This window comes from Larimichthys crocea, chromosome X, assembly GCF_000972845.2.
Source record: "Larimichthys crocea isolate SSNF chromosome X, L_crocea_2.0, whole genome shotgun sequence".
Classification (NCBI taxonomy): Eukaryota; Metazoa; Chordata; class Actinopteri; family Sciaenidae; genus Larimichthys; species Larimichthys crocea.
In genome coordinates this window covers 24,356,894-24,365,462 of record NC_040020.1, presented here as the reverse complement: position 1 = coordinate 24,365,462, position 8,569 = coordinate 24,356,894, and positions in this window count along the sequence as shown.

The window sequence follows — 8,569 nt, the reverse complement described above, 5'->3', positions numbered from 1 at the left end:
ATATGAACTAAAAACAAGAAAAATGAGACCCAGAAACATAATGTTCAAGGACATGATGAAAGATAACATGCACATGGTTTATATCTGATTTTTGCAACCTCTAAATTGCACAAAGATGAACAAGATAATTTTTGGCTGTATGTCGGCCCAGTTGACGTGTTGCCAGTGCTAGAAGTAGAGTGCAGTTTATGTAGCATGGTGGAAAGTAAAGAGTGTGGAGGGTTGGAGTGGTGAATGTGAGCGCAGCACATCTGACCACAACAACACTTAAAGGTCCAGTGTGGATGATTTAGCATGTGTTGAACATAATAAGGGGTTTTGCAGAATGTGTTGTCTGGTGATAGGATGAGTCAATCAATCGGAGAATTAAGATTTTTAAGTCATGCAGGAGGCTGTATGTCCAAAACTATCATTTTTAAAAAGGGAGATAGAGAGAGATGGATGATACATTTCAGTTGTCAGGTTTTATGGGTTCACCCAAATTACAAAAGTGGAATCCAGTGAATGCAGTTTTGGCTTTTTCTGCTGAGATTTTGAGATTTCTACTTTCACCCCAATACCATAACGATAAATGGAAGTTCATGCTCGCAACATGAAAAAGTTAGATTTGAAGAATAGGCTAGCAGCATGTGTTTCCAAAAGCAGTGTTTTATCTGAACTCCATTCTGGACACATTTTGTGTGAATGTTTTTTTTTTTGAGTATGTATTGAGACATGAATCTCAGAGATATCTCAAAATTACAGCAGATTATGCCAAAACAATCTGCCTGACGAAATACAATCTTAATTAAATGGGAAAAATATATAAGGAACTGGCATTAAAATAAAATAACGATGAGTGGTGATGGTTTGTAATTAAATATCACTGACTTATATGCAAACACATAACCAATACTGCTCCTCAATGCCAGTGAGGCAGAGGGGATCGCTGGTTTTTAGAGGCAGGAGTGTGAGCTTTGACACCCTCACAGCGTCCAAGAATAAATAATTAGTGGAGCTGGCAGTGGAGAAGACTGGGGACAGAGATGTCATTATTTACGCCAGATTATGGTCACATACACACACTCACAGATCACAGATGTGCAGCGGGTGATGTTCAGGTTTTGATTTGCCTTTACGTGCATCAGATATAGATTTACTTGTCAACTTACTGTTGATCCAGGCTCAAATATCTCAACAATTATTGGATGGGTTGCCATGAAACTTTGTACATTCATGGTCTCCAGAGAATCTACTGACTTTGGTGATATTCCTTTTTCTGTAGCATCACTATGAGGTTGATGTTTGGGCTGCTGTCGAATCTTTTGCTTAGGAAGGTTCCTATCTGAGTGATCATGTAGCAGCCATGATAAGAGCTCCTCGAATTCTCTTTTATATTTCCTTCAGCAGAGGATACATAGGATCATCCTTTACCAAAGGAAAGGAGACAACGCAATCCTACAATTCCTTTCAGCAGCAACAGAAAAGCAATTCACCATTTGACCATTGACAACCATCAGGTGATTCAAATATGTTGATGCAGACTCGTCGCAGAGAGACGTGTGAATATGGACAGAAGTGTTGCACACAGATGCTCGTCTACTCTATGAAACCTGGTCTGTGTCCTCACTGCACTGCATTATTATAAACTCTGATGAACTGTTTGTGGCTTGTTCCTCTTCATCTCCTGCAGTTTTCATGCATTAGTTCTGTTGTTGTTGTTGTTGTTGTTGACGACCATGGAGCTGCTTTCACATACAGAGGTGTTAAAGTTTGTTGTCTACTTTAGTGAAAAACGTACTCATGTTGTTGTCATTTTTTGTTAATAACTAGACCGGCTTTGAGTTATCCTGCCCATTGAAATTAAAACATGAATATTGCATCAAGTGTGACCTTCAATACCTTTTCCTTTAACTAGGACTGTGTTCTGTGTCCCTGCAGATCATTGTGTAAGTTACTGTTAATATTATTTATACTTAAATATGAATGGACAGGAGGGTGAGCATGAGCAACCACTTCATTTCACATTTGTAATGGGTGGCTGATATTTATTATTTCAAATGTGACCTCAGTAATGAAGTCATGTTTTTCACCGGGATGTCCATGTTTACATAGCCTGCATAAGAATACATGGTAAGAACACATGGGGAGAAGTATTGTAAGCAGCAGTATTGTTATAACCTTTATGTAATGATGCATGCACACTTTAAGGCATTAACCAACTTTGCTTAACGTTTGCAACAGCACTGATACGCAATCAGCATTGTATAGGTAACAGCACATCTGTAATAAGTAGAGTTTTTGAAGTCCATCTTCTGAGCGCTGTAGTTTCAGTAACTTCCACCGTCACAGAGTTACGTAGCCTAGTTTGATGGTTAGTTTTTAGTGAAACGTCTCGACAAATATTGAATGGACTGCATTTGATACCAACTTATCTTTTTGATAACTTTTTCATAACTCTGCATCCTTGACCTTTTGTCATGTTAACATCAGCATTGTGATGTTAGCATTTAGTTCAAAGCACTGCTGTGCCGACTGTAAGCACAGAGCTGCAAGCGTGACTGTAGACCAGCCCTGAGTTGCTGTCTTGCCCTGCTAACATTGGAGAGTTATCTTGGGACTAGTTGTTTATATCACGGATGCTGTAGTTTATCTGCAGCTCTGACATTATTGTTTCAAACATGAATGTCTTATGTGGTCGTCATTATATTTTAAAATCTCATCATTATTTGTTTTCCCATTAAAAAAATAAATAATAATTCGTCAGTAGCAGAGGTCGTGACAAGTACATGATATGATGTTCAGCACTAGTTTCTTTACCTAGCCTGCTTTCCTCTCCTTATTTCTTTCCTCTTCCACGTTTTCAGATAATAATTTAATCACCTTCTTTCTAATTTACAACCTTTCTGTGCCACTCTGTTCTTCAAACTGCCTCACCCTCTTTGACTCACTTCAAGCGGACATCCAGACTCACATCTGGAAACAGCATTTAGCTCTGGTTGTGTCTCAGGAAGTTTTCACACTTCACGACTCATTAACCTGCAGACCTGCAGGCCTCCCAAGCAAGAGAAAGGGCAGCGGGGGAAGTGAGTAGTGGAGGAAGAGGAAGAGGAGGAGGAGGAGGAGGAGAATGGACAGATAGGGGGATGATGGGTTAGATACAGGAAGGAAAGGAAGATGATGGAGGGGGGCTCTTTTGAAACCAAAAGAATTCAGCTCTCGAGCTCAACTAAAGTGAAAGTCGAATTAGCACAATTAGACACCAAAATCTGCTCAATTCACCAGTAAAAAAAATATATATATATATATCAACGTTGAATTTAAGTGATTGGTCGCAGTTTAAAACACTGGCAGTTTTAATAGCTGACAGGTAAAGAAAGATCTTTGAATAAGAGGAGTTAACATCAAAAAACGAATATGGAAGACGAACAGAACGAGGTGCGAAGAAGTCCAGAAAAACAGATCGGACCGAAGACAAGAATGAGGAGTGATGAATTAAAGACGGGATTGTGTGTGTGTGTGTGCATGTGTGCGTGCGTGCTGTCCAGGGTGTCTGTGTCCAGCCCTCTGTGAGTAATGTGTCTGAAAGTGGAGCTTTCCTAATGAAACACTTTTCCCGGAGTGATAATTACACCCATAGAAAGCAAGGACACCTCCAGTCGATGTGTGAAACTTAGCTTACTAAAACACAAAGTTCCTCTCAGGCTACTTTCTGTGTGTGTGTGTGTGTGTGTGTGTGTGTGTCCAGGGTGTCTGTGTCCAGCCCTCTGTGAGTAATGTGTCTGAAAGTGGAGCTTTCCTAATGAAACACTTTTCCCGGAGTGATAATTACACCCATAGAAAGCAAGGACACCTCCAGTCGATGTGTGAAACTTAGCTTACTAAAACACAAAGTTCCTCTCAGGCTACTTTCTCTAAAAAAATAACACACACAAACACGCATGCACGGCGCTACAAGGCTATTGGGTAACGGTATTGATTCTGTCCTGTTTTCAAACTTATTTTCCCTCATAACCCCTCAGAGCTCAATCCTCTCACTGACGAGCATGGAGAGTCTCTTAAATCACACCCACATGCAAACACAAACATTTATTCATAAGTGCAAACACACCAAAGGAGAGCAAAGTGCTGTTGTGAATGCCATTTGTTGACCCAAATGAAAAATAGATGATGGAAAATTTTCACTGATGACTTTGAATTATTTACTTTTAAAGTGCTCTTACTGAGGCATTGTATTGTCTTTCTTTTCCAGTCGATTGGTGTTGGTGTCTAACCAATTTAATTGGTTTAAGTTTAAGCGGCTTGATTTCCACCACTCAGTCATGTTTGTTCAGCTGAAAGTGCGACTGGTGTTCAATGTGTGTTCATCGCAGATTGCATCTATTCAATGTTTATTTTTTAACCCGGCCTGTAATTCGGAGGTTTCAATTAAGGGAAGCGTCAGTGTTTTTACAACCTGCATCTAACCTGGCTATATTCTATCCGGTTATGGAAGATGATTTGTTGTTAACCTGTGTGAATGTCTGACCACTTCTTCTATCTGTCATGTTAGCCTCTTTCTTGTGATTTCAAAAATAGGTCTTGACTGTCCCTTTAGTTCAGGTTTTTAAATAAGGTCAAACAAATATCAGCGTGGTCAAAAAGCAAACAAGGATTCTGTCACAGAAGCAGAGCTATGGACAGGGTCAGTTTAAAAATGTATTTTAAACCACTACAAAGCTGGATGTTCAATGGTTAGTCCAAAGATGGCAACAACAAAGTAAGACAGTGAAAATATTCTTAATATAGCTGGGAATGTGCTGACTATAATTGAGTATAAATCCCACACAATCCCACTTCAAACTACTACTCATAATTATTCAGTTTAAACGTAAAATATTAAAAACTTATTCAATAAGTCGAAAAAGGATTTGCAGTTGGAAATGAATCATTGCATTATCTTGTTTTACACTGCAAGCCAACTTTTTTGGAATTGGGGTTGTACAGATATGACTAAAAACAAGAAAAATGAGACCCAGAAACATAATGTTCAAGGACATGATGAAAGTAACATGCACATGGTTTATATCTGATTGTTGCAACCTCTAATTGCACAAAGATGAACAAGATAATTTTCTGGCTGTATGTCGGCCCAGTTGACGTGTTGCCAGTGCTGAAGTAGAGTGCAGTTTATGTAGCATGGTGGAAGTAAGAGTGTGGAGGGTTGGAGTGGTGGATGTGGCGCAGCACATCTGACCACAACAACACTTAAAGGTCCAGTGTGGATTATTTAGCATGTGTTGAACATAATAAGGGGTTTTGCAGAATGTGTTGTCTGGTGATAGGTGAGTCAATCAATCGGAGAATATAGTTTTTAAGTCATGCAGGATGCTGTATGTCCAAAACTATCATTTTTAAAAAGGGAGATAGAGAGGAGATGGTCAGTTGTCAGGTTTTATGGTGGTTCACCCAAATTACAAAAGTGGATCCAGTGAATGCAGTTTTGGCTTTTTCTGCTGAGATTTTGAGATTCTTACTTTCACCCCAATACCATAACGATAAATGGAAGTTCATGCTCGCAACATTAAAAAGTTGATTTGAAGAATACGCTAGCAGCATGTGTTTCCAAAAGCAGTGTTTTATCTGAACTCCATTCTGGACACATTTTGTGTAAATGTTTTTTTTTTCACTGTATTGAGACATGAATCTCAGAGATATCTCAAAATTTCAGCAGATTATGCCAAAACAATCTGCCTGACGAAATACAATCTTAATTAAATGGGAAATTATAAGGAACTGGCATAAAATGAAATAACGATGAGTGGTGATGGTTTGTAATTAAATATCACTGACTTATATGCAACACATAACCAATACTGCTCCTCAATGCCAGTGAGGCAGAGGGGATCGCTGGTTTTTAGAGGCAGGAGTGTGAGCTTTGACACCCTCACAGCGTCCAAGAATAATAATTAGTGGAGTTGGCGTGGAGAAGACTGGGGACAGAGATGTCATTATTTACGCCAGATTATGGTCACATACACACACTCACAGATCACAGATGTGCAGCGGGTGATGTTCAGGTTTTGTTTGCCTTTACGTGCATCAGATATAGATTTACTTGTCCACTTACTGTTTCCAGGCTCAAATATCTCAACATTATTGGATGGGTTGCCATGAAACTTTGTACATTATGGTCTCCAGAGAATTACTGACTTTGGTGTATTCCTTTTTCTGTAGCATCACTATGGGTTGATGTTTGGGCTGCTGTCGAATCTTTTGCTTAGGAGGTTCCTATCTGAGTGATCATGTAGCAGCCATGATAAGACTCCTCGAATCTCTTTTATATTCCTTCAGCAGAGGATACATAGGATCATCCTTTACCAAAGGAGAGGGACAACGCCATCCCACAATTCCTTTCACCAGCAACAGAAAAGCAATTCACCATTTGGCCATTGACAACCATCAGGTGATTCAAATATGTTGATGCAGACTCGTAGCAGAGAGACGTGTGAATTGGACAGAAGTGTTGCACACAGATGCTCGTCTACTCTATGAAACCTGGTCTGTGTCCTCACTGCACTGCATTATTATAAACTCTGTGAACTGTTTGTGGCTTGTTCCTCTTCATCTCCTGCAGTTTTCATACATTAGTTCTGTTGTTGTTGTTGTTGTGTTGTTGTTGCTGTTGACGACCGTGGAGCTGCTTTCACATACAGAGGTGTTAAAGTTTGTTGTCTACTTTAGTGAAAAACTTACTCATGTTGTTGTAATTCTTTGTTAATAACTAGACCGGCTTTGAGTTATCCTCCCATTGAATTAAAACATGAATATTGCATCAAGTGTGACCTTCAATACCTTTTCCTTTAACTAGGACTGTGTTCTGTGTCCCTGCAGATCATTGTGTAAGTTACTGTTAATATTATTTATACTTAAATATGAATGGACAGGAGGGTGAGCATGAGCAACCACTTCTTCACATTTGTAATGGGTGGGTATTTATTATTTCAAATGTGACCTCAGTAATGAAGTCATATTTTTCACCGGGATGTCCATGTTTACATAGCCTGCTTAAGATACATGGTAAGAACACATGGGGAGAAGTATTGTAAGCAGCAGTATTGTTATAACCTTTATGTATGATGCATGCACACTTTAAGGCATTAACCAACTTTGCTTAGGTTTGCAACAGCACTGATACGCAATCAGCATTGTATAGGTAAAGCACATCTGTATAAGTCGAGTTTTTGAAGTCCATCTTCTGAGCGCTGTAGTTCAGTAACTTCCACCGTCACAGAGTTACGTAGTTTGTTGGTTAGTTTTTAGTGAAACATCTCGACAATATGAATGGACTGCAGTGGCATTTGAACCAACTTATCTGAGAACTTTCAAACTCTGCATCCTTGACCTTTTGTCATGTTAACATCAGCCTTGTGTGTTGCATTTAGTTCAAAGCACTGCTGTGCCGACTGTAAGCAAGAGCTGCAAGCGTGACTGTAGACCAGCCCTGAGTTGCTGTCTTGCCCTGCTAACTTGGAGAGGTATCTGGGACTAGTTTAATCACGGATGCTGTAGTTACGCAGCTCTGACATTATGTTCAAAGAATGTCTTATGTGGTCGTCATTATATTTTAAAATCTCATCATTATTGTTTCCCATTAAAAAAATAAATAATAATTCGTCAGTAGCAGAGGTGTGACAAGTACATGATATGATGTTCAGCACTAGTTTCTTTACCTAGCCTGCTTTCCTCTCCTTATTTCTTTCCTCTTCCACATTTTCAGATATAATTAATCACCTTCTTTCTAATTTACAACCTTTCTGTGCCACTCTGTTCTTCAAAACTGCCTCACCCTCTTTGACTCACTTCAAGCGGACATCCAACTCACATCTGGAAACAGCATTTAGCTCTGGTTGTGTCTCGAAGTTTTCACACTTCACGACTCATTAACCTGCAGACCTGCAGGCCTCCCAAGCAAGAGAAAGGGCAGCGGGGGAAGTGAGTGTGGAAGAAGAGGGAGGAGGAGGAGGAGGAGGAGGAGAACAGACAGATAGGGGGTGATGGGTTAGTACAGGAAGGAAAGGAAGATGATAGGGGGGGGCTCTTTTGAAACCAAAAGAATTCAGCTCTCGAGCTCAACTAAATGAAAGTCGAATTGGCACAATTAGACACCAAAATCTGCCTAATTCCCAGTAAAAAAAAAATAATATATATATCAGCGTTGAATTTAAGTGATTGGTAGCAGTTTCAAACACTGGCAGTTTTAATAGCTGACAGTAAAGAAAGATCTTTGAATAAGAGGAGTTACATCAAAAACGAATATGGAAGACGAACAGAAAGAGGTGCGAAGAAGTCCAGAAAAAACGATCGGACCGAAGACAAGAATGAGGAGTGTGAATTAAAGACCGGATTGTGTGTGTGTGTGTGTGTGCATGTGTGCGTGCATGCTGTCCAGGTGTCTGTCCAGCCCTCTGTGAGTAATGGTTCTGAAAGTGGAGCTTTCCTAATGAAACACTTTTCCCGGGTGATAATTACACCCATAGAAAGCAAGGACACCTCCAGTCGATGTGTGAAACAGCTTACTAAAACACAAAGTTCCTCTCAGGCTACTTTC